Below are 25,577 nucleotides of genomic sequence, written 5' to 3' on the forward strand. Positions count from 1 at the left end.
CCTCATTCCCCAGATGCCCGGGATTGCTTAGGAATAGCTTCCATGGGCAGTAGGTGTTTGTGCCTTCAGCGGGGAAGTGGAGGGGGCAGGCAAAAGAGAAGCAGGGAGGGGGTGGGAGTTAAAGGTAGAAAACCTCCTGGCTCTTTTCTCGCTCTTTGCACCATCTTGATGCTCTGCCACACTGTGGAGCACGGCCAGGCTGGCAGACAGTGATGCATGCACTCAACAGTGGAACTGATGGCATATCTGGGGAATGATGGAGAAAAGGACAAGCTGTGGTCTTGGTGACTCTATCTGGTGTTACCTTGCCCCAAGTTTTGCTCTCTGGTGGCAAAAGTGCTCTTAAGCCTCTAAAAACTTTTCAAATCTTCCTAGGCTGAGACCACCAGAAATGCCATTAGGAGGTACGAAATTCCCCTGGCCTGGTGGCTGTGCAAGGGATGCCTCAGGGAATGGGAGCTGCCCTTGGATTCACCTTCCTATGTTCCAGTACTGCACTAAGAGTAGCCATCCTGGGTTACCCCAAGATGTATTTTGTATTTGCCCAAAGCCTCCAGAAATGCTGCCCAAGTCCAATATCACAGTCTCTGTGACCCCAGAGTATCTGGGAACACTGCCTAGACTTGGCATGAGCTTCTTTTATTTCCTCCTTTTGTGACCTGCCAGGATGTAAGGCAAAATGAGAAAAAAAGTGCAATCTGAATGAATGACAGGGAGAATTACTTTCATCCTAAACACTGATGATCCAGTGAACTCATTGCCACTGGGTAAGAAGAAAAGGCATTCATTAAAAAAACCTGACTAGATATTTATATAGACAATGAGAATAAAAAGGAATGAACTCCAAAGAGCTATAAACCCTCTTGCTCCAGGGCATTGAAGACGAGTTCTAGGTGATGGTATAAGGAGCAGCTTTCCACAAGGGCACATTCTGCAGTAATTTTGTGCAGGGCAATGTTTGTACCTTTCCCTGAGCCATGCAGGCCCAGCCCTGGGAGACAAAGGATGCTGGCATGGGTAGGTATCATCCATGCATACCCGGTGCACACATTTACCATTAGCAAGGCCAAGGCAGGATGAACTCTGTGGATGCCCTGGTGGTGCCTGTGAGATGTCCTGGAGAGGTGATTCCCAGCTGCTCCAAGCCAAGTGTCAGCCTCCATCCAAGCTTCTGATCATCAGCTTGCTTCTCCTCCTCCCAGAGCCAGATGCAGGGAGTTCTCATCACCAGGGCTGCTGCTTCCAGAGGGGTGGTCTGCACTCTCCACTGGCCTCCAGGCAGCTGCTCTGTTAGGACTGACTAAAATCTGACTGCCTGCTGGACTGCTCCACTGAAAGGATCCTCTGAATGTGGGAGAATGCATGTGTCACTGTGATGGACCCGAGTTCAGTACCCTACAGCCTTCAAACCTGCTGTGAGAAGCAGCAAAAGTAAGCTTAAGTCACACGTTATTTTGAGATACAGATTCCTCAAATCCACCCTCAGTACTTCAATCCAAGACAAGACAAAGGTACCAGGGGAAAAAAAATTAAAAAGAAAGAATAAATACTAGAGGAAAAATACCTAGACTTGAAGAGGGGGGAAAGGAGAGTGATGTATGTATGGCGGGCAGTTAGAGAAAAGAGGTTTTACCTGTGTCCCCACAGCTCAAAAGGCTGAGTAATCCCCCTTCAAAAAACCCTCAGGAGTTCATGAGAAGGTATAGGATCTTGTTTTGCCCTGTGATTTCTGGCTTCCCTCTGGGTGCACGTACAATAGTTAATGTCAGGGCTCTCCCAAGGGCACTGATTCAGGGGGTGTACCCGTTCCCCCCACCTGCCTCCTGCTGCCAGGAGGAGGTCTGGAAGGGCTGGAGTGGGAAGGAGATGTCTGCCAGGCTTTCCCTTTGCTGGCACACACCCGTGGGTGCCTCAAAGCCCATCTCCAGCTATGCAGTCTCCCTTTGCCTTTCCAGCTGGCAGCTCTAGCAATGAAACCTCTTAATCTCACCAGGAGCATGCAAGCATTTCATGGAAGACTCTTGAAGCAAATCTTTTGTGCTTTCTTGGTGCTTGCCTCTGAGCTTGCTCCTGGGTGTTTACAGGGGATGGCATATCTTGGTGTTTGCAGTGAAACCTGGCAGGAGAGCCTGTTGCAGAGAATGTCAAGGTCATTTCATGAAACTGTGGCCTGTGCTTAGAAAGACTTGAACCCTGGCTGCAGAGGAGTCCATAATTAGCAGCCCCAGGGGATGTGGACGAGTGTTGGGAGGGAGGCTAATTGTAGACTGACTGTCTCCTTGGCCTTCAGCAGCTCCCGTGAAGCGAGAAGCGGTGTGCTCAGCCAAGCACCAAGCGTGTCCTAGGGAAAGGTAATTCCTCCCTGGCCTGCCTGGACCCGTCCCTATAAACAGCAAGAGCTCCACAGGGAGAGCAGTGCTGCAGATTTCATGAAAAAAAAAGTCTCTGTGAGTTGGAGGCGCATGCTAGCCACACAGAAGGGTTTTTTGAGAGACAACACACAGCCATGTGTGTCTACATGATAGAGTCCACGAGTCCCTGCTCTGCCTCAGAGGGCTTGGGGGATCAAGCCCTCCCCATTTGTGTTCCGTGGTGAAGTGCCAACCCCCGCACCCCCGTGTGGAGTGTCCTCCCCTTGCACATGGCAAGCACTGTGCCCAAACCTGGATGAAGCCCTGTCTGCCTGCACACACCAAGGAGAGCTGGGGTTACACCTAGCCCTCTGCCACCTCCCCATACGCTCCAGGAGGCATCCTCCCCCTTCCTCTCCACATACTTTTAACTCAGTTCATTTCAAACACTTTATTAGCATGACAAGCTAAACAAGTTTTGACGAAGGGGAAGGGAGGCAGAGCCCCTTGAGTCTTGGTCTGAGGCTGACACAGTGACTCCAGCCTTTGCTTCCAACAGGGTTTTGCCTTGCATTGGAGCAGGCATCCTGCCTGTCAGGCACATTCTCTCCACTCCTTCACCAAAGTAAATCACTGATCCAGGAGGGCCCTTCAGTCTCTGCTGCACAGCAGCACTCATGCTGGATTTAGCACCCAGTGGGGTGAAGAATTTACAGTGAGCTTTGGTGAGGCTAAGGTGAGGCTGCCAGGAGGAGAAACTGTGCAGTGTTGCGCAGCTCCTTCTGTAGGGAGCTGACCTCGAGGAGCTGTGGTGTGGGTTCCAGCTGGGAACTGAGTTTTTTTGGAAAAAATACCCTGAATAAGGTCACAGCCCAATACCTGTTCCCTTGCAGAGCCCTGCAACTGTGCAGAGTAAGAGCTGGAGGCACCTGTACAGGTCTCGGTGCGAGAGCTGGGATCGTGGCATGGAGCTGGCGGTGAGCAGAGAAATGAGTGGGATGCCACAAACAAATACTTGAGGTCAGAAAATCCCAATTTCAGCTGTCTGCCCCCAGGAGTGATGCAGCCAGCACAAAGTGAGTGCAGAGAGCACGAAACACACCACTGCCAGGCTCTGCGCTCTGTGCCTCACATCGAAATACTGCACCTCAGCAAGAGCTCACTGAGGCTTTTTGTGGCTAGTTAGAAATGGCCAGTAGGGGTCACTGATATATATTTATTTAATTATATTTTTATACACACGCCTTTATAAATATATAGAAGACTTGCATAGGCAGCAATTGTAATGGGCAAGTGTTGATGGGCAGCGTATCCTTCAAGCACAGAGGCTGGGGGAAAGTGCCCCTATGTATGTCTGAAATACCAGTGTGAGCTTCGTGCTCTGCTCTAACCTGTGATGGCATGAAACCACCGAGCTGTGCCAAGCACCCGGGTGCTGCAATGATGGATTTTTGTCATTGCTCCCCAGTTCTGCCTTCACCTTCCGTTTCATATTCACAGAGGTGCTTTGAGAGAGATTCAAAAGATTCAGAGATTCAAGCCTTGAGGGCAGGATATTGTGTCTGCTTGTCTTTCTGTGCAGTGCCCAGCACAACTACATCCCAGCCACAGTGGGTGCCTTGGGCAGTCCCGTAAGACAAACAGCATTTTGGGTTGGGTTGGGTCAGCACAGTTTTGTTCTTCAGGCACTGATGCTGGGGAACGTGTTTGCTTGTGAAAAGACTCCAGTGGTTTTTTGAGGGTTGAATCTCTATTAAACTCAAAATTGAGTCCCAGCCCTCACTCTTACGTGGTGGGATGGCCTGAACTATACACGTGGGTATGTTTTTAGCAACTGTTTTATTGGCGGGTTGGCTGTATTTGTCTGGTAGGTGTATGCTCCAGGCATACTGGCAGAATGTGTTTGGCTGTCCAATTCGGCATCCACAGACTTGTTTGACTGTCACAGGCTGGCAGTATTTCACTGATCTTATTGTTCCTGAAATGCTGTTAGTTTTGGGTGCTGAGCTCCTCTTGTATTGGCCTATCCCAGAGTGAAAACTCTGCTTAAACTAAGTCTCTGGTCTTTTGGTGGGCTCATCCATCCAAGAAACATCTTTTGCCTATGAGGCTTTCCCAGCTGATGTCTACTGGGGAATCCTCTATGCAACTGGAGTTAGAGAAGTAGCTGAGGAGGCAAGTGTTTCATAGGGGTCCCTTCACCACTGCAACTCTCAGGCAGGTGACAGCCTCCAAGTCAGCCACCAAGGGGCTGTCCAGCACTCGCCATCTTCCTCACTTGACCAGGTTTGATGGAAAACTTGAGAGGACCAAGCCTGCACTGCCTTCTTCTGGTGGGGAGACATTATTTCTCGCATCTCCTTTTTCACTAGCCAAGACCATAGGCACTTCAGAGGGATTTGTCCTTCCACAGGGTGGCACCTGCCCCTCCAGGGGTTCATTTTATTCAGTTACAAGGGTCTATATAAAGTGCTGCCAGCTGGAAAGTATTTTGAAGAGATTCCTCCCTGCTCTTCACTAAGGGTCATAAATTCAGCTGGTATTTGAGAGAATCTCAAATGTACTTCCAGGACTGTTTGCTGAGGGCTTTACATCCGCCAGAGGCCCCTTAAAATAAAAGGATTATTGGGAGTCAAGTGTTAGATTACCTGGTGCTTGTTAATTGAACTTCAGAGGCTTTAGCGAGCAACTGGCTCTAGCAGGGAGCTGCACTTTGGTATTAATGGTGTTGTACAAATGAATCTAATGTAACCCAGCGTCATGCTTCTGCATCATGTCACAGCTCTAGGCTCAGGGCAATGCTGAGTCCAGCTCACAGGCATACCGGATATGGGGAAAGGCAAGGCGGATGTATGTGGAGAGGAAGCAGGATTGGGAACCAAGGCCTTTGGGATCTGAGGGAAGAGTGTTTTTTGGTGCTCAGAGCAGGTGACTGGTGCTCAGCCAGCCCAAGTCAAGTTCCTGTCTCCCTTTGGTGGTCTGACCTTGACATCTGATTTTGAGAAGAGTTGAATTTAATGGAAGCAGTCAATGACAAGACCATCTGAAAATCAGCCTCTCTTCTTCATTCAGGGATTATTTCACCTAGACTTGCCAAAAGTTTGAAGATCCTACTCTGATATATCACTAAAAGAGAGCAAAGTACTCTAATCATTGCTGCCATCAGTGCTCACCCACGGAAACCTGAACAGACCACAGCTGTGAAGGCTCCAGGGCAGCAAGGCCCGGTGGAAATGAGAAACCTCATCAGCTATGAAAATTTCATCAGCTGGCGCTGTGGAAGCAAGAATCTGGAAGTGCAGAGCAGATGGGCAGCCTGGATTCTTGGAGCCATTGTCCTTCTGCTTGTTATCTGACTCCAGCACAGGGAGGATTTGGAGAATTTATGGGGGCACAAGTACTGAAGGCTCTCTTGAAATATCCCTGGCTGACGCGCGGTGTGGTGCAGACGTTTTTGGACAATATTCCCAAGGTCATGGAAGTGGGGTCCTGCTGAGCACCTGTCTTTTATTGTGTAAGAGAGGAGACCATTTGGGCAGAGTTTGTAGTACTGTGAGCCTGGTACTACCTGAATGTAAATCTGAAGGCTTTGTAAATGTAGCAGTACCCTGAAGAACATCATGTAAGTTCTATCAGGACTTTTCTGAACCGGGCAAATGTCCTCAGAACTAGGCTCCATTGTTTACTGTGTGAATCATCAATTCATGAGATGTTTGTGAAAGAAAGGATAACAGGAAATGGAAGCAGTGGGTGAGTAAGTCTACAGACTGGGCATGAAAAGCAATGGAAAAAGTACCTGTCTGCGCTCAGAGTTGAATAAATGGGATGATTTGGTTAGAAATTAAAATGTACTGAGTTTTCAAAGACCCAAGATTAGAACAACTCAGTGGAAGATTTTGCAAATGAATTCCAAAGCACATTCACAAATTGTGTCAGGGTTTGACTAGCTCTTGCCTGGCACACGCTGTCCTCAGCACCTCTCCTTTAAGAAGCAGGCAGTTGTCCTTGGGGCGTTTCAGGTGGGTTTCTCCATTTACTACTCCACCTTTCTGCCTCCCTCTCCACCTGCTCCCACGACTGGGTTTCTATTTCCCTAGCGACAGGCTGGGATACGCCCCAGGCCGTCGGGTCGTTTCTCGGGACACTTAGGAAGGGGCAGGAGCAGTTCCCGGCCCCCGGCACTGACAGCGACAGCTCCCGTCCCACCGCCCCTCAGGGTGTTCCCAGTTCCCGGGGCAGGCGGGGAGAGGCAGGAGCGGGTCCTGGTTCCCATCCTGCCACCCCTCAGTGTTCCCAGGTCCCGGGGCAGGCGGGAAGGGGCAGGAGCGGGTCCCGGTTCCCGGGCCCCGGCACTGACAGCAGCAGCACCCTTCCCACCGCCGCTCAGGGTGTTCCCAGTTCTCGGGGCAGGCGGGAAGGGGCAGGAGCGGTTCCCAGCTCCCATCCCGCCGCCTCTCAGGATGTTCCCGGGTTCCGGGGCAGGCGGGAAAGGGCAGGAGCGGCTCCCGGCACTGACGGCGACAGCTCCGCTCCGCTCCCGTCCCGTCCCGTCCCGTCCCGTCCCGTCCCGTCCCGTCCCGTCCCCCTGCCCCTCGCGCTGCCAGGACCGCCCCGCCCCCCGCGCGTGCCGTCCGATGACGCAGCCGCGCCGCGACGTGGGGATTCCGCCGGATTACCCGGCGTGCCCCGCGGCAAAATGGCGGCCTGAGGCGAGAGAGCGGGGCAGGGGCCGGGCGGGGGCAAAGTTTGGAGCGGGCCCGAGGCGGGGCCGAACCGAGGCCGAACCGGCCGCAAAGTCACTGGGACCCCTGGTGGAGCCGAGCCCGACCGGGTCAGAGCCGGGCTGGGGCTCTGGGGGCGGGGAGCGGGGAGCGCGACCGGCTGGGAATGAAGCCCCGGGCGGGGCCCCCTGCGCTCCTGGGCCTCTGCGGGCTTCGGACGGTGCCCAGCGAGCGGGGTGGGCCTTTCTGTCCACGTGTGGGGCGAGGAATTGTAGAGTTCCCCGAGGACAGCGGGTTCGGGCGGGTCGCACCGTGGCCGGGCGGGGGCCGAGTGCGGGGGGACGGCGAGGCCCCAGGGAAGGGACGGGCTCCGTGGGGAAGGGTGGTAATGCCACTGCCTCAGCCATCAGGGCGTTACGGAGCCCTTCCTCCCGGGGAGAGACCCGTGTCAGGGAGCAGGCACGGGATCGGCAGGCAGAACCTGGTGCACGCAGAGTATAGCTGTTTCTGAGCGATGGAGAGTTAGGTGGTGTGGGGAATGAAAAAGCAACATCTCTGCAGGGAGTAGGAGCTGCAAAGCAGAACAAGTCTGGGCCAGCAGGTGTGTTAAAGAGCCGGAGTGTAACTGGCAGAGGCCGGGTTGGAAGGGAAGAATCAGCATTCCTCTGGTGTCAGACTCGGCAAGGGTTAATGGGAAATTCTCTGCCAGCCTAGACATCCTCTCTAGTGCAAGGGGTGCTTCCCCCTGTAGAACCAGTGTGCAGCCTCTGGGAACATGGGGAGACTTTAAAGGAAAACAGATGAATAGTAAATGCTGTACTGCTTCTGCCTCTGAGCTTGAGCACTCTGCCTAGAGCAGAGTAAAGGGCTGAGTGCTAATACACAGGTTTTTGGGTGTGCATGAGGTTGCATTGGTAGGCATCAGGGTGTGGAAATGATACACAAATCTGCCAAGGCTGAGAATGACCTAGATCTGAGAGATGCCAGGTGGATCTTGTCCACTGAAAAGAATCATCCATCACAGGAAGATAGTTCTGTGCCAGTGAAAACTTTTCAGAGCTATGCATTTCTGTTTTACAGGTTTGGAGAAGGAACTGGGATAAAGGACCTATATAAAATGAAGCCATGAATCCTCACTGAATCTTCAGAGAGCAGGTAAGAAAGCCAGGAATGATCTAATGCTGAGTCAGACTGTGTTCTTTTTGTATCACTACCTGAATTTTTGAGAACATGTGAACCACATACCTGAAACAGTGGCCTTCTTTGTGGTGTTCTCTGCATCATAGTAGGCCTGTATTGCCAGAATTGAGAGGCCAGGGGTGTCAGTGAAAGGGGAGTGACCCTGAGAAATTCAGCAAGAGCTTCTGGAAAGAAGGGTTCAGTTAAAGATGTAAGCCAGTGCTCTTGACATGCCATCTGGGAAAGCAATCTTTAATGTGCTCTATCAGTGCCAAAGTAGCCATGCTGTCTGTATCATTCACAAGGGATCTGCCCAGCCATAATCCAGATGAAATCCTTTCTGGTGATCCTGCTCTTGCAATAATGGCAGTGTCAAAGTTAGGTGGTTCTGGTGGCCCTCTGTTCTGTCAGGTTATTTGTTTCCACACAAATTTTCGCTGTTCCTGTGATGGGTGGTGCAGGTGTACCTGAGCTCACTGTTGAGATCCAGTTTAGAGGAGCAGCTATTTGGTACCCAGCAGCTGGTTTTTGATTGTACACTGTCAGATCACCTTTATAACAACTCCTTGCTCTCTTCTTCACTTCCCAGTGGATCACTGCAGAAAGCACCTATATCTATCCCAGCAGTGCTTTGCATACAGTGTGTTTTAGCTCCTGGGTGTTAAATCAGCACTTCAGCTACCAGGTCTTAGCTGTGGTATCAAGAGGAGTTTGTCATTCCTTCCCAGGCACCCAGTGCTCTTGGAATCCTGTGAATGCATTTCAGCAGGGCCAGAGGAGTTCCAAAGGGCAGCCCATGGTTATCTTCATCTTTAATATTAACAAGGCACTGGGTCAAGAGGGGATGAGTTACTTGCCAAGACCTGTTGCCTCTTCACTCTCCAAACCAGCTTTCTGAACTAAAGATGACCTTGCGTGCTTTTCCACTCTGTTTCAAGTTGTTTGTTGGCTGCTGCTAAGTCGCTTGCTTTGCAGCCAACAAACCCTCAGTTCTTATCTCTGCCATCCACCCTAAATACAGTCATGGTATAGCTTGTCAGGGAGATAGGCTAAAGCCTTGAAAAAGGTGTAGTCTTCTGCAAGTCTGCCTGCTTCTTGTCTCAGAGCAGAGCAAATCAAGTCAGATGGACAAATGATTTTTGTTTGGCTTGCTGGTCTGAATGATATCAGAGCTGGCTTGGAAAAAGGGCTTGTGGCAGCTGCTGTGGCATATAAAATTTTTTAAAAAGGCGAAGAAAGCCAAGCTATTTGAGAGGTAGCAAAGAAAACAAGTTTTAGTAAAATGTAACTGTATTTTTTGGTAGTTGATTAATGCTTGTGAGTCTTAGAGCCTGATGGTTTTTCTGAAGGTGAGCTCCTTAACTTCTTAAAATGTCTGCCATGTTTTATGGAGAATCTGCTGAAAACTGGATTCTGAGATTTCCATGTGTCCCACATCTACAGTGTAGACCCAAGAAGCAGTTCTGGAGGTTATGTCCTGACTAATTTACTGTATTATGTATTTGTTGTCACGGGCCTCGCTTCTCCAGCACAGAGTGACAACAGAACTCTATGCCTTACGTGTTGCTGGGGGAAGTGCAACATGTAGAGGTCTCAAATGAGCCTGCATGTGATGGACATTGAGGGTAGGATTCCTCTGCTAATAAATGAGGATCTGGCTTGACACCATTTTGATTCATCTTGCTTCTTTTACTGGGCTTGTCAGGACCTGGAATTCTCATAGTAGAGCAGATTTTCTTGACCATTTGACTTGATTAATGCTTTGAGAGTAAATTTAAGGTCCTGAAACTGGGTATATTCATCTCCTTGCTAGAGGGTTTTTGGTTGGCAAGGTATCTCCTTTCTGTATGACACCCTGAGCTGTGGAGAGAGAGTGCTTGTTGGCATTCAAGCCAGCTGTGTGTATTTCACAGGTAAATACCATGCTCTCTGAGATTCTTTTACGCAGGACTGCAGAGGAACTATGTGTGTAACCTATGCAAACAGGACAAATGCCTTAGGGCATGGAATCATCCATCCTGTTTCCCTGCCAGTTCCCCTACCTGAGGGCTTTTCCTTAGATCTAGATTGGCTGAGTCTGTAACTGTAGTAGGAAGAATGTTACTTTTTAAAGTTGAAATACCTTTACAGCTGGTTGGAGGGGAAGGGCGATGTTATGGTCAGAAAGATACCTCATTTCTGCCACAGATTTATTGTGTTCAGATCATTACTTTTCTTACTCTTCATTCTTTGCTTGGAAAAGGCTAACACCAGTCTTACTAGGGATTTGAGGATGAACCCATAAGTGTGTAGATGCTTAGATACTGTGGTGTTGAATGCTTTAGTAAAGCTCAGTGGAGGAGAAATGAGAAGGGTGTTTCAAGCTCTGACTTCAGAATGAAGCAGACCCCTGTGTGATGTATTGTCCTGTGTATTCTATGGCATGGTGAAGTTGCTGTGGAGTGCAAGTCAGGCCCTGCCTTGTTCAAGGCAAGTGGGCACTCTGAGACCTCACGTTTTTGCCTTCCCAGGAGCTGTTTGCTTGTTTTGCTCACATCTAACCTTGCCTGAATATTTTTGACTTCTAGATAGTTTTCTCTTTTTACTTAGTTGTTTGTTCCATTCTCAGAAACCGTGCTCTTCATTGTCAGGATGTTCATGTATGGTTTTATTCCAAGTATGCTCAGCCAGAGAGGGCCAAAAGCAGCAGCTTGCAGGATGTTTTGTAGTTGGAATGACATGAGCCAGCCTCTCCGGAGTGTCCTCCTGGGACAAGCTGCTCTTAGGAAGGAAATGGCGTGGAAAACCACGTAGGAGTGTGAGAATAGCTTTGCAATGGTTGGAATGCAGTATAAGCATCACTTGGGTGGGCTCAGTTTTCCTCTGCTTTTCAACAATGCTGGGTGCCAAGCCTAAGGAAGACTGCTGTGCAGGGGTAAAGGAGCTGGAATGTATTCTTCAGTTGAGGTGAATGCAATTCAGTGAAACTGATAGGCATCAAACTGAATAATGATTTTAAAGTATTTTCACATGATGTCTAATCTGTGGAAATTCACTACCACATAATAGCGCTGAGGCTAAGAGCTGAGCAGGATTCAGAAAGATCAAGCACTTAGGAGTGGAAATGTTCAGACTTGCTGTAGTTAAAGAACTTGTTTTAGAAGGTATATTTTTCAGACCTAATCCAATCTCTTAACATTTTGAAGAAATGGCAGTGTGTTCCATAATTGTCACTGAGGCTTCTTGCTCCAGCTACTAAACCACCTTAATGTATTGGGTCTGTGTCAGGGGCAAGGTATTGAATCACTTACGTGCTATGTTAGGTTGCTCACTGACCTTGCTTTTTTGTGGTAACTGCATTAGGGGAAAAAAAAAAGCCCAACAAATCACCAACCAAAGAACAAATCCACAAAGCACTGCAGCTGCTCTGATTAGTCCTGGTAGTTGAGGATTTTAAGCTGGTGAAGAGCAGGGTCTGTGGAAAGATAGTGTGGTTCCTAGAGGAGGACTGTCTTATGATAAACGTGGAGACTGCAGCTATTGTCATTTCATGCTGAGTGGTCAGGCAGGGCACTTGCTGCTTCTTCCCTTTGTTTATAAGAGGGGAAAGAATGTGTGGAGTTTGGCCTCTCCACGTTGCAGTCTTGGTGTGGACTTTGGTCTGTAAGGTGTCTGAAAGGCAGGGCTTTAAGGCTGTTCAAGTGAGTTCTGGTATGTTGTAGCATGAGCCTCAATGTACTAGTGTCTGTGAAGACAGTTTGTGTCCTGTGCTCATGTCCAATCTGTTGAGGATCAGGAGAATCATCAGTGCTGCAAGTAGGTATAAATTCAATTTGATGTATTGGCTAATAAAGATAGGTGGCAGTGGCATGAAAATATGTATAAAAGCTGTGTGTTTGTAATGTTTGCCTAAATGCAAGGAGAGCTGAAGGAAAGAGTCTGTGTATTTGCAAAGACAGCAGCACAAGATCCTGGTATGGGCCCTATGGGCTTCTTTGGGAACAACATCTGCTTTAGGGCACATGTCCTTAACCCTTTTGTGGCAGGGCTAACAGCTGAGAATAAACAGTTACTGACTTTCACGGAAGTTTTGTATTGCTGTTAAAGTGAAATGGTCAGGATTGGAAAGTAAGTTTTCCTGCAAGGCTTAGACTGATTTTTAGGCAGAAAATATCTGACCAGCTTCTGGTGGCAAGAGAGAACTGGTTTAAATTTTTGATTTCTTAAGGGTTAGCAAATTCAGACCTGGAAGTCCCACAGCAACTTCTATGTCTTTGGTTGAGTTCTGTATTTCTATTGGGAATGTTATAGGAATTATAACTGGATTTTCTTACTCTTGTGTTACAGTCTCAGTTGTCCAGCTGTGTTAATGTAACACTCATGCACAAATGGTTCTGAAATCAAAAGGGACAGATAAGGTAGTCTCTCTAACTATTGAGGAATTACACATAGACTCATAAAAAACCTTAGGCAAGTTTTACTTTATAGCATTTGTTTCAAAAGAATATAAGTTATTTTCCTAAGGTAATAATTAGATAATTGTTGTGGCTGTAAGGTTTTTGACCATTATTTTGGCATATGCTACTCAGAGTAACTGGTTTTGGACCTGCATATGTCTTACTTCACAAGCTCTCTGCAGTTCTCGAAGATGCCTTGCTGCTCTGTCTCCTGCATCAGATTTCTTCCTGCAGCTTTAGTGTTCATTAGTGATGACTCTGCTGCTGCCCAGCAGGAAGATTAAAAATATTCTAGGGAGATGAGTTGAAATCTAGTCTCTCACAACTGAATAGTGATTGCAGTTAAAGCTACTGTTCTGGGTTTTTTTCCCCTTGAGTATTTTATTTATAATTTTTTCATTATGGAGAACTCTTCTTCCTTCTCTTTTATCAGTGGGAGATTCGCACCCAGTGTATTGTATGAAAAGCATTTTCAAGTGGGGGAAAAAAAGTGGAAAATGACAGGATGTTTGTGCTTAAAATTAAGTTGTTTTAAGTAACCTTTCTTGAGAATGGACTTCAAGCTTACATCCTGCCTTTAAGTGCATTTATTTTTCTGAGCAGAAAGTGTCTTGTGCACTAAGGTATGCAAAATATCTTTATTTCACTTTTAAAATTTAAGCATCGCTTACACTACAGTTATGTGAATAGCGGGAGATGAAAACTTTGCTCAGAAGGGTTGTCTCAGGTAACTGCATTTTGCTAGAGATACACTCTGTTATTAGATGTTTGTGTAGGCACTCAATCCAATTTCTTCTATGACTGATGTGGAGAGTCATTTTTGGCACACATCTCGTACCAGTTTGGTTTGATTCCTGAAAGCAAATCACCCTTTCTGGGCTGCAGAATTTTGGTAGATTCTACTTATAAGCATATTCATTTTTTCCATGATTAGATGATGCCTTTGCAAATAGGTTCCCAGATGTAAGTGAAATAGCTAGAACAGAATTCAGTGTCATCAAGGCCCCAGCTGGATGGGGCTGTATTATTGTGCAGCTCCTGAGGTGATTTACTGCCTGACTGACAACTCGCAATATAAACATTAGTCCAAGCATGATCTTGTCCCAAAGCCCCGCCTACGCAGGGAGCCAGGAGCCTTCCTGCCACGCGCCATAAATCGTTTATGGTTTGCTCATGCCCGTACATTTGAGAAGCAGCTGTGGAGGGGGGATTAGCAGTTTGCAGAAGGCCCGTGCGGGGCTAAATTAGGGTCTCTTGCTTTGGTGGTGAATACCAGTGTTGGAATAGCAGGAGTGCTTCTCAGCAGTGGAGGGCAATTTACTCTGGGAATGGGGGTGGGTACAGCGTATCTGTGGGGGTGCAGCAGCCAGGAGAGAGCGTTGGATTGCAATGCTCCAATTTGAGCTCTGAAGCCTGATTGATAGCTGCCCAGCACTGTGTGGGGTTGAACAAGTCATTGTTAGTTCTGTGGGTTTAACATTTTATTTATAGATTTATTATTTCTACGTATTTTACACATATATATAGAGACACAAAATGTAAGCCTACCTCTTCTGTCTCCTAGGAGCTGAAGGATGATAGAGATTTTAGTGTTTTTTTTACAGTGTGAAGAGTGATTTCCCTTTTGCTAGCCCACGGTAGCAGAATCAAATGATATGCAAGGCCATTTGGGGCTTCACAACTAATTTTAAACTTTTATAAGAAGTTTTACTGTGCCACTTGGATTTACTACAGCTTTGCAACTTCAGCTCCCAAAGGAAAACTATTTTTGTGCTGGCTGCGATAATTTAAATTACCTCCTGGAGCTTCTAATGACTAACTCATGTTTATGGTGAAAGCTTCCATTTATCCAAACCCTGAAAGCACATTCTGTTTTGTAATATAACTCTAAATGAATTGATGCCTTATATCAATGGCAAGTACATTGGAGCCCAAAGTCAATTGGTACCTTCAAGTCTTGCTGTAATAAAAAGAATATGGAGGTTTTGCTGTACAGATGGGACTAGGCAGTACAGTTCAGAGATCTGTGTGCTGGCTGAAGGACCAGCTGCTGAGTAAAGCAGATATGAGTAGACCATTTTCAGCTGGGTTGGTTACTCATTAAGGAATTCTTTCTTGGGTGGGTTTGGTAAGAATCCAGGTGGAATGTGTCAGCAGAGTGTCCCCTCTATATGCATCAGCTGAATGTGAGTGCTTCCAGACTGTACCATGAGCATCCTTGGGGCCATGGGCAAAGACAGCGGGCTCTGGGTAAAGCAGGTGTTTGTTTCCAATACGACACAATTAGGAGACTTCTTACTATTTTATTGAAGCTTCTGCATGGGCTTCTCTCTCAAGTAAGACCATGTTCCTGGAGCTTTCTGCTGTGCTCGCTTCTGTTGGAGGTTTGGGGAGAGTAGCTGGAAGGGCTGATCCTAGGCTTATATTTCTTACTGCTCTTGGTGAAAGGCTTCATCTGCTGAGATGGAGGCCAGATAGCACCAAATATATTTGTGGCTGTTTGTGTGGGCATTTTGAGATTTGGAAGGCACTTTGCTAATGAGCTGTAGGTCATTTCATGTCAGATTGGCTGAGTTTCCATTGAGCTGGGTCTTTGTTGCAGCAATGCATATGAACTGTGTATGTTTGGGGATCCCTATTACCTATCTCAGATGGAGAGGGCTTTCCTTCTCTTTGCTACCTCCTCTCCTCCCCACAAGAAAAAAATCCTCACCTGGAGAGCTGTTAACCTCCAGATTGAATTAGATGTTTTGCTGCTACTTATGTAGACCTTTCAGATGTATACAGAGGTTAGAGAGGGGCGTGGATATGTGATCGTATTTTGAGCTTTCCTTCCTTCTCCGTGTTTTTGATACTGAAGTTGGAATTCACCCTTCCCTTTCCCCGGGAACTGATGTGAAGGAATTGCTGTCACCCAGAGGAAAGCTCAATCGTCTTTGCCTCGAGGCCCTGCCCCTCCAGGTTAGGACTTTGCCTGACTTCTACGGGCAACAGTTTGTTTATGAGCTTTTGTTAGGTGTGGGTCTGAGGGGTACTACTGTTCAGGGCAGTGGAAATCTCAACTCAGCCACGATAGGGAAGGAGAGGAATAGAGTTAGTACAGTTAACTCATCCCCCCCCCCACACCCTCCTTTCTTCCCTGTTTCCTCACCTGCCCAGCTGTGTAGTAGGTTAGCAGTACGTGTCTGTTCTTATTCTTATGAAAGTAGACTTTGTTCTCTGAAGACTGCTAATCATGCCCCATGGGGGTGTAATCAGTTATAAGGTATTTAATACAGTGCAGGCGGGAACAGGCTGCCTGGCCGGGCTGGCAGATTGCAACACTACAATTATAAAGGGCCCCTTTCCCCCACTCACCCACCCACCGGTGGCAGGATGAGGGTACCTTGAAACAGTATTGAGTCTATGAAAAGCAAAGATGTAGTGGGGGAAGGGAGAGGAGAGGCTGTAGAGGCAGCTCCTATTCTGGGAAACAGGCAGACCTACATTCTGTGAGAGCTGCAGCCATTGCAGGTTGCACTGTTGAGACTTGTGGAGTTCGGGTGCCGTCGCCATCGAAGTGGATTGCACAGGGATGGCCCTTGGCAATGTGTAGAACAGCAGGGGCTTCTGTCCTGTTTGAAATGTGTTTTCTTTTGGTGGCTGGGGTTGGAGAGGTATGGAGTGGTTAGAAGGGGAGAAGCCCATTCTCCTGCATGCAGTGATTTAGACACCTAATCTGTAAATCCTGCCAGGCTTCTATTTATATCTTTGGATATAAATCTATTGGTAAATTTGGCCTTCCATGCCTCATTCTTCCAAGTACTGGAGCTACTGCAGTTTATGAAGTGAACAGGTAGCCTGAGGCCTTGAATTTCAACAGGCATGAGAAAGTCTACTGGACCTCAGTCTGGTCTGGTCTTGTTACTTAATATCAGATCATTTGCCTCTGTGAGGGCCTTGAAATGCACATGTGGGGTGTGGAGCAGCTGGGCCGCAAGCCTTATAAATCATCCCTGCTCCAGCAGCCTGCTAGATGCATGGGTATGTCTGTGGAGCTTATGGCTACATTGATCTTTCCCCTTTGAGTTTCCCTAGAGGTTACAGTGTTTCAGCCCTTAATTGGTTCTCTCTGAATTTCCTGACACTGTTTTGTGTCTGTTAGGTTCAAGTCAGATATATTCCTGCTGCAGTGCTCTTGAGAGTGTTGGTTTTCCTGTTTGGTGCTGTGAGAACACTGGCTATTGAATCTCAGAGTTAGTCCTTAGCACTGGGATGGATTTTTAAGGTTTTCAGGAGTGGGTTGTTTAGTTATGTTGCACAGAGTAAGTGCAGATTCACAGTGTGAATCTGGGGAGTTCACAATATAGTCTTGAGAATTCTGCTGACAGTTTCACATCTGAGGCATCCTTCAGAGTAACTTCATATTTGAGAATGTGAATTCTTTGGAAAGCTTTAGGATTTGTAGGAGTGCCGTACGAAGGAGGAATAATGTTTTTTCTGACTAGAGCACAGAGTCTCTTTGCAGCTCTAAAATGATGAGGTTCTGAGATAAGAGGTTACCTTATGTCTTGGATATTTGTACATTAAGTTTTTCTTCTCTTGATCACTGAAATGACCCGGTGTCAGTGCTGTAGTGGAAGAATGTTGTACAGTGAAGGTCAAATATGTGTGTGTGGGCAGTGGAGACAAGCATTTACAGAAGGATTTTGGGGTAATGAAGAAGTGCCTCCATCCCAGAAAAGCTACTTGACTTAAGGTAGGATGGTTTTCTAGGGGTAGAAAAAAACCTGGATCCTTCCAAGCATCCCTTTTGCCCAAAGTCAACTTCTTATTCAGCCCTGTTCCCTCAGCTCAAGAGGTCTCAGTGTTATATTTGTCCCTTGTCTTAGAGGAAGAGTCAGGGAAATTCCCTTCTCAGGCTAGTGCACAGAGCTGTTCCTGCCCTGGACTGTGGCTACTTTCCAGCCCGGGTGACAGCACTTCTCCCTGTGGCTTGCGTGCCCAATTGAGAACTCTCCTGCCTTGCTCTGTTTCTCTTGTCCCATTGGCTCAAGAAATTGCCTGCAGAACTTCACCCTCACACAAATGAATTCGGGGCTGAAGCTGTCCTTGAGGTCCTGAACAGTGGCTGTGCAGGCAGTGTGGGGAGGGAGCATGGCGGGTGTCAGCAGGGTGGGTGTGTGGGCTTGCTACTTGTTTTCCTTCTCTGCCTGATGAGGAATGCAATGTGTTTGCCTTCCTTGGCCTGTGGTTGCAGCCGCATTCCTGCAGTGGGAGTCAGCACGGCGGCGGGCGGCGTGCTGTTCATGCCCCGTGGCTACATGCTTTCAGCTCCACATCAAAGGTGTATTTTGTGTGTAGCTTGTGCCATTCCTGGCCACACCTGGTGGCCTGCAGGCATGCAGGAGGTGGAGTCTGGCTGTGTTTGCAGATGGCATTCAGGGTTCAGACTTTTTGCTTGTGGAAAGGCTGGAGCTGAATCCATGCTAAACAACCCCAGGAATGCACCGGGAGAGCTGAGCGGCACAGTCACTCCAGGGGCATGTCCTAGCAGCAATGTTTCCTTTATAGCTGCAGCAAAATAACTCATGCCTGCTTCTCCAAAGGAACTGACTGTTTGCTTGGGTGTGTTGTAGGGTTTAATTTACACCCATAAGGCCAATTAAGGTTGGTTGGTCCCCCCTGCAGCCAGTGTGCTCTTGGCAATCAGTAGATGATTGAGTGGTTCGTGCTATGCAGCTCGCTGCTCAGTGCACGAGATGTCTGCCTGGAGATGGAATGGCTCTGGGATTTAACCCGGGCAGGAGTGCTTCCCCCAGTCAGTGGGTAAATGTTCTGCTTCTGTTCCAACTTCTTCTGGAAAATCTTTCTTTTTCTAGCTGGTACCCCAAGAGCTGAGGACAGGAAGTTTGCTGAAGGATGGCAGATCAGGATGTAGCTGTTATTTTGGGATCCTTGACATGATATCTGTTTTGACAAATGGTCACTAGTTTGCTATGCACCTATCATGCAAGCCGTCCTTGTCCTCTATGCAAGTCTTTCATTTGCCTGGCACAGAGGCTTGTGGAAGTACTAGCAGATCATCTTCTGTGTTCTGGGTAAGCCCTGGGCTGTTCATTACCCCATTTGCCTGGATCCTCTGCAGTTTCCCTTTTGGCAATTTCTAGTAGCCTGAAATTCTGTGACCTGCCAGTCATTTCCTTATTAAACTTAGTCTTCTGCAGAAGACCTCCCTACTGCCATCCTTAGGTAGTAGCAGGAATGAAAGAATTTGCTCTCAGAGGTTCTCTGGCTGTATAGCTTAGCTTTTGCTTTTTAGCTGTCGCTACACTCACCCCATGAGTCACCACAGAGCTCACTGCAAAGAGGTCCATGCCACCCTCTCTCCAGAAGGCCGTGTCACTTTTCAAAGCAGGATCTCAGTGATAGGTGTTTAAGGGAATGTTACTTGTTCCAAGGCTCATAGCATTGTGAAACAGTTGGAAATTATTCACATTGGGATCTCTTCTCTTTTGGTTTCATGTAAACTGTGCTTTTCATTTCAAACTAGTTGCCACTGACTCCATATGTGACTATTAGGGCTTGATGCTGAGAGAGTGTGTTGTCTGTATCTTCATTTTCCTTCCTCTGTTCTGTAGTGGCAGGCTGGACAGTATGCCCTGCAGCAACAGGAGGTGGTAGCAAAATATAAGTAAGTCTAAAATCAGGTTACTGATAGAACATGGAAGTGTGTATAATCATTGCCATACTGCCTGTTTCAGCTTTGTCATGCAATACGGGCTATGGCTTCAAAGATGGATCTCTTGTTTACATACTGCTTCTGCTGACACTTTCCAGTTGCCAGGAAAGGAGTGAGGGAGCAAAAATGAAATAGATGTGATGTTGGCCAAGGAGGAAGTACAGATGATTATTTGCCTTTTCCATCCTATCAGTGAGTTTTAATATGTTGTGAGAGAAAGTCACTAAGTCCTCGTTTTGGCTTCCCTGCTCTGGACTGCAAGGCTGTAGGAATCCAGGCCTCTGTGCTCCTGTGTCTGGGCAGTGTGTTCCTCTGGCTAGAGCTGTAACCCTCCCAAGTAGCTAGATCTCCCCCTGGTGGAACAGAGAGCAGAAGGCACTGCTACGGCTGGACGGTAAAACTGGGAATTGGTCTGATCCTGGGCACCTTGAGCCGGCAGCAGATGTGGTGTCCAGTTGAGACATTCCAGAGTCACAGACTCAGCAGAGCCGTGCTCGTGCAGCTGCACGAAGCTGAGGCGTGAGTGAACAGCTCACTACTGAGCAAACACCTGGCCTGTGCAACATCTGCCTGGCTATGTGCTGGCATTCCTCCATGGCTTTTGCCCTTACCTTAGCAGTGAGCTACTGGCTCTTTGGGTTCTTGTCTGACGCTTGACAAAAAAAGGTACCTGGAATGTGGTGGCTTGCTTTCTTTAAGATATCTGGGGTTTATTAGTCCTCAGTTAGAGCCCCTTTGAGGATAGGTGATTTCACTTGTAGCTCAACTGTTTCTCATTCCCTGCTTGCTCTCTGAAGAGCTGCATAGGGTTTATTTATGGGGGATCTACAGGAGGGAGCCCTGGGTAGGGGAGGAGATTGTGTGTTTAGCATTACTAAAAAGGAGTGGTTTTCCTTAACCTTAGAATAGTATATGGACTTATGCTATCCCAAAGGACAACAGTGGTAAAGGCATTTCAGTTTTACAAGAGCAATGCCAGGCAGGGGATGTGAAGTAGACTGGAGAAGCTGACCTTGTGGTAAAACTGAAGTGATGGACCTTTGCTGCAATTGCCCCTTGAGACAATTGATGCTCATAATTAGCTTCAGCTGAAGAACAGCACTGGTGCTAGCAATGATGACAGATGTGGAGGGAGGCAGTTAATGGGAACTCTCTCTGACTCATCTGCCACAAAGAGAAGTTGTGTCTGAGGGAAGAGCTGAAGCAACCCAACTTGGTCACAAGTGGGGAATCTGTGGTTATCCCCCTCCAAGGGAGGAAGGTGAACTAGCAGGTACACTACAGTATGTACAGAAGGACAAGCAGTGCAGGCCATGACTGCTGGTGACAGGCAGCTTCCCTGTGCAGGGCAGGGGGTGGAGGTGTGAGTCCCCTCTGCTGTGGCTGGGGTCCTGCTGTTAAAAGGAGTGACTGGAGCCCAGGGGAGCAGGGAGAGAGGAGCTGCAGTCAGTTGCGTGCTTTACACAGGTCATCAGTGAAAGATAGATGGGTGGATCTGTTTGTTTTTCCTAAGCTGGATTAAACCATGTTGTATTTCTGTGACTGAACTCAGGATGAAATCTCTCAGTAATTCAGTGGTGCTGAAGACTAAGAGAACCATTAAAAAAACCCAACCAAAACCAAAAAACCCAAACCAAACAAATGAGGCAAACTGAGGCAGATTAACTACAGGACCACACCACAAAAAAGAGGGAAGAAGCTCCAGGGTTACATGCTGCTTCAGGAGCCATGCTGCTGTATTGTTGACAGAGTTGAGACAAGTTTTGTGCCTGTTCCTGCCCCTGGCTCAGGCTCTGAATCTGCTAGGCCAAAAGCATGGATTTGAAAGCCATCTCCTTGTTCTGCCTTTGTTGCCTGTTGAGATGACTACTGCCAGTGTGTACAGGAGTGGATGCTCTAACACTCAGCATTGTGCCTGGATACAGAGGCTGAGTGGAAATCAATGAGGAATACTTGTTTTAGCCTCCAAAGTACGCAGTGCCTGTGACATGGGTTAAGTGGGAGATCTCTGTGCCTGGTAGGAATCCTGCTTTGCCAGGGAGTCAGTAGCAATACCACTTGTAACCTCTGGGAAGAGAAAGGGCCAGGATATATCAGCTTTGGGAAAGGGCTGTGATAACCCCTTTTCTCTTTTATCCCTTTGGCTGGATAGTTTTACTCCTCAGACATCACTTTGCATCTCTCAGTGCTGCTCTGCTTTTCCCTGCCAGCTTACAGCAAGTTACTGCTCGTTGTAGGTGATGCAAGGTTCAGGCAGCTTGGTTGAAGAGCACCCCACTGCTGTCCTCACACAACACCGGTGTCACTGGTTGTACTTCATTATGCTGACTGCTGTATGTATTCAGTGCCACAGAGATCATAAAATATTTCTGTGCTGGGTCTTCTCTGATGAATAGCACAGAGGATGTCTCGAGTTCCCATGGCAATGCTTCTGAATGTGCTTCTGTCATCAAAGAAAGAGGGACTTCCAGATAATGAAGATTTGAGGATTTTGTATGAGAAAGGGGATGGTGGTGAAGCTGCATATAATTTGTCTGCCTGCCTTTGGATGTGCCTCTGACTGATACATAATCTGGAAAAAGAGGAAGCTGACATTTGGCTAATGGCAGAGATGGCCTGTGTCATGCAAGCTACAGCTGGACCCCTGGACATGCTTAACTGTTCAGCTACAGATGCAGCTGCACAATCACCCAACAGTTAAGCCTATACCATTCTCTGCCTCTCACATCTGACCATCTGCTAGGGAAAAGCTAATTAAACCAAAACGATTCTTGCTGGGATTAAACCCCAGCAGCAGAAAAAATTGAGTATAGTACAAATATTGTTCTACTACTGGATCAGGGCTGCTGCTTTATTTGTTCTTATAAAGGATTGCAGCTATTCAACTCATTTGCTGTCAGGTAGGTGTTTAGCTCATGCACACTTTCCTCTCTATTTTCTATCCCAGATCATTCTTGTTTTAAATGCAAGAAATAAGACTGTCTTGCTGATTTTTATTTTTTTTGCAGATCTTTCTTATGACAGCTGAATCTGTTTTTCTTTAACTTTGCAACTTAATGAAAAACCAGTGCAGCAGACTGGTTTTTTGTCCTAGTGCCTCAATTCCTCTACTTACTTGTGGAAACGAAATTGTTCCTACCTTCTTTGCATGTGTTTATGGTGACAGTGAATCCTAGACTTGGTGTGGGTCCACATAACTGTATAGTTACATCAGCGTAAAGCTGAGACTTAAGACCAGTTTATTGCAAAAATATATCTGAAACCCTTTGAGAATTGAAGTTTAAATCTTATAAAACCAAAAATGTGTAGGTTAGCAGCCAAATTTTGTATACCTACAATCTTTGATGCCATGTGGTTTGGGCTTCAAAACAGCTCTTTAAAAAAAGAAAAAAAAAAGAAAAAAAACTTACAATTCAGGTTGATTTCAGGGCTGCTCTGTGTACTCAAGTGACAGTTCACCACTTTATTCGAAGTTGTGGCACAATTTAGTTTCTGAAGGCCAATGAGGGATTTAGTTCTCTTCAAGGGTTTCTGAGAGGTTCTTGATGATGTCTTTCTGTGCTAAACTTGGAAAATTTGCACTGAAGAGGAAGTTAGTTCTACACATAGTAGTTCAGAGGCAGCAGTGGAAGGTGGCCCCGAGGAGAGAGAAATGGTTGTGTTGCTGGTATGGATGTGAAGAAGACTGGTAAGCTCGAAGAGACACAACTGAAAAAGCAGGTAGAGATGAAAGAGTGCCAAGAGAGTGAAGATAAATTTAATTTTGGTATCCAGGGGGAAGAGTTCGAATAGTTTTTAATGAGGAATGGAAAAAACACTACTAATTTTAGAATTGTTGAAATTTAATTTTGACAGATATGTTTCCTGGGGAAACGCTGTGGGAACTGAGGAGATGAGAGATGATGTTAGAGTGTGAGTTTGTAGCATGTTAGGTCTGTGACCTGGGATTTGGTTTGTGTCTGTGCTTGCCCCAGAGTTAACAGGAGAACATGTTGGTAGAAGAGGGTCAGTAGTGAGACTGTGCCTGGGGCAGTTAGATAACGTGCTCTAACTCCACACTCCAGTTGGCTCAGATAAGCTGTTGGTGAGCCATACCCTTAGGAATGGGCAAGTGGGGACCATTGGCTTCCCAGAACTGCCCCAGGGATGCTGGACATCAGCAAGCAAAAGCTGTGTGGGAGTATGGAAAACAGTGTACAGTGTGAGCATTTGTGATCACCTTTTCCATCTTGCTTGAGGAAAGTAGAGAAAATACTAAGCTGCACTGGTCTGAGCATTGTTATGATGTTTATTTGGCATAGGATTAATAAAACTTACAAGACATTTATATGTCAATACCTTTAGTGTCTTAATATACCTTGTATAGTGTAGTTAGCTTATTTTGATTGTGAGAGAGGCCACACTGTTGTGGGTTTGGGTTTTTTTGGAAGAAAAAACCCCAAACCAAACATAAAACCAACAAAACCTTTGGGAGTAGAAAAGTGCAAAAAAGGGTTAACATCAATATCAGTAAGGATTTTGCCATTGCAGGGAAGTTGGACTGATTTAACTTAATCAGATTAGAGACAGCTGTGATTATATTAGTGCAGCATTCCTGTATAGGCATCCTTAATTTAGTTTGTGTCTTGTATCTATCTATTTAACTTAAGTTGTTTCAATGTAAAGTGCTCTTAAACTGAATTAAGAACATTTGCCCAGGAGCGTTATACTGCTTTATATTATTTTCAAAGTCAATTTAATTTAGTACAGTATATATGTAGACAAGACCTTGGGGAAAAAGCTGATCCTTTTTATTACTTGCTGAACAGTCTGTCATGTTTGGCTGCAGCCATGTGATCATGGAATGAAAGAGCCTGTTGTGGTGTGTGTTGGTGGAGGATGGGTGAACTGATCATTGTAGCCTTTGTACAACTCTGTCATTCTTAGCTGTAGTGTTCAATTAAAGTAGGTTGATCCTCCTTGTAAGTGAGGCCTTTTTCTATTTAGAGCAGATGTGAGACCCCTATAATGTTAAGTTTTGTCCTCTGCCTACCAATAAAAGTACCTGCAATGTGGTTAGTGTCCTGTCTGTTCAGTCAGCAAAAGCAACATCTTAAAACCTGGCACAAATGTTTAATGTTTGAAAAAACTCAGATGGCTGAGCAGGTTTGAGCTGAATTTTGCTACTGTTCTTCATCCATAGCTTGAAATAAATGTCACCCAGTTTTGATGCTGTTTCTTTCCTGGTCTGTCTCCCAACGGTATGTGCCACCTGCTATTTGTGATGACTTACACACATACAGAACTTATGGCCAAGGAATAAGTAAATACTGCAGATGTCAGTTCTCTTTCTGGTTGAAAAGGATAAATCTAGTCAATACATCTTGTGTTCTGCTTGCTGGTAAAGGCTCTGTGGGAACAAAACTGGCATGTGAATTACTCTGCAAGTGTGGTTGTAGTGATAGCATTTCAGAATAAAGCTGACTGCTGTAAACAGCCATTTTATTTCTTGAATTTGTTTTTGTCAGCACCTGCAAGCATTAGGGCTGGACTTAGCGCCTCCTCAGCATTGCAGATGCTCTGTAGGCTAGGTCACTGTAGCAACTTGTCCATCTGTCCTCTGTAAATAATGCAAATAATGTGCTCTGCTCCATTGTCCCACTGTGTAGATAGTGCGTAGTGTGTCAGCCATCTGTGCATCACTGAGAGCCTCGGACAGAGGGCACGTTTTGGAGAGTGGATTGTGGCAAGTGTAGCGTTGAATGCTCCAGCAATGGAGCATTCTCTGGCATTACTGTATCTGTGCTAGAGTGGCAGCTCAGTGACATTCAGTTCCTGGCACTGAAGAGGTGGAGATTGCCGTTTGCCCAGAGCTTCTGAACTAAAGTTTGAAACAAGAGGACTGCTGATATTGCTGGGGGTTGTGTGGGACTCAGGGAATACTTACAGGGGCTGAGAATCTGCCTTTCATTAGTTGAAAACGTTAAGCTGCTTCTACCTTGTCCTAATTAAATGCCTTATGATTTTATGCTCTGGGAAGGCAATGTATGAATTTTCCCCCTCTTCTTCCCCTCCTACACAGCACAGGATATGACAGAGGTCTGGGAAAGGAATTCCTGCATGATGATTTTTGACAGAAATCCCCCTCTTCCACTTCTCTTCAAATGTTTGCTTGTGGTAGCTATTCCCT

The 25,577-nt window shown here is 46.7% G+C and overlaps 1 protein-coding gene across 2 annotated transcripts in view; it reads left to right on the forward strand.

The window, feature by feature from the left end:
• The first annotated feature begins 7,035 nt into the window (after nucleotides 1-7,035).
• TJAP1 (tight junction associated protein 1) overlaps nucleotides 7,036-25,577 on the forward strand; it is a 40,208-nt gene continuing 21,666 nt past the window's right edge. For both annotated transcript variants that reach the window (XM_036379938.1, XM_036379939.1), the window contains exons 1-2: nucleotides 7,036-7,182; nucleotides 8,153-8,227. The gene's annotated coding sequence lies outside the window, so the exon portion shown is untranslated. The remainder of the gene's footprint in view (nucleotides 7,183-8,152; nucleotides 8,228-25,577) is intronic.

This window comes from Molothrus ater, chromosome 3 (genome assembly GCF_012460135.2).
Source record: "Molothrus ater isolate BHLD 08-10-18 breed brown headed cowbird chromosome 3, BPBGC_Mater_1.1, whole genome shotgun sequence".
NCBI lineage: Eukaryota > Metazoa > Chordata > Aves > Passeriformes > Icteridae > Molothrus > Molothrus ater.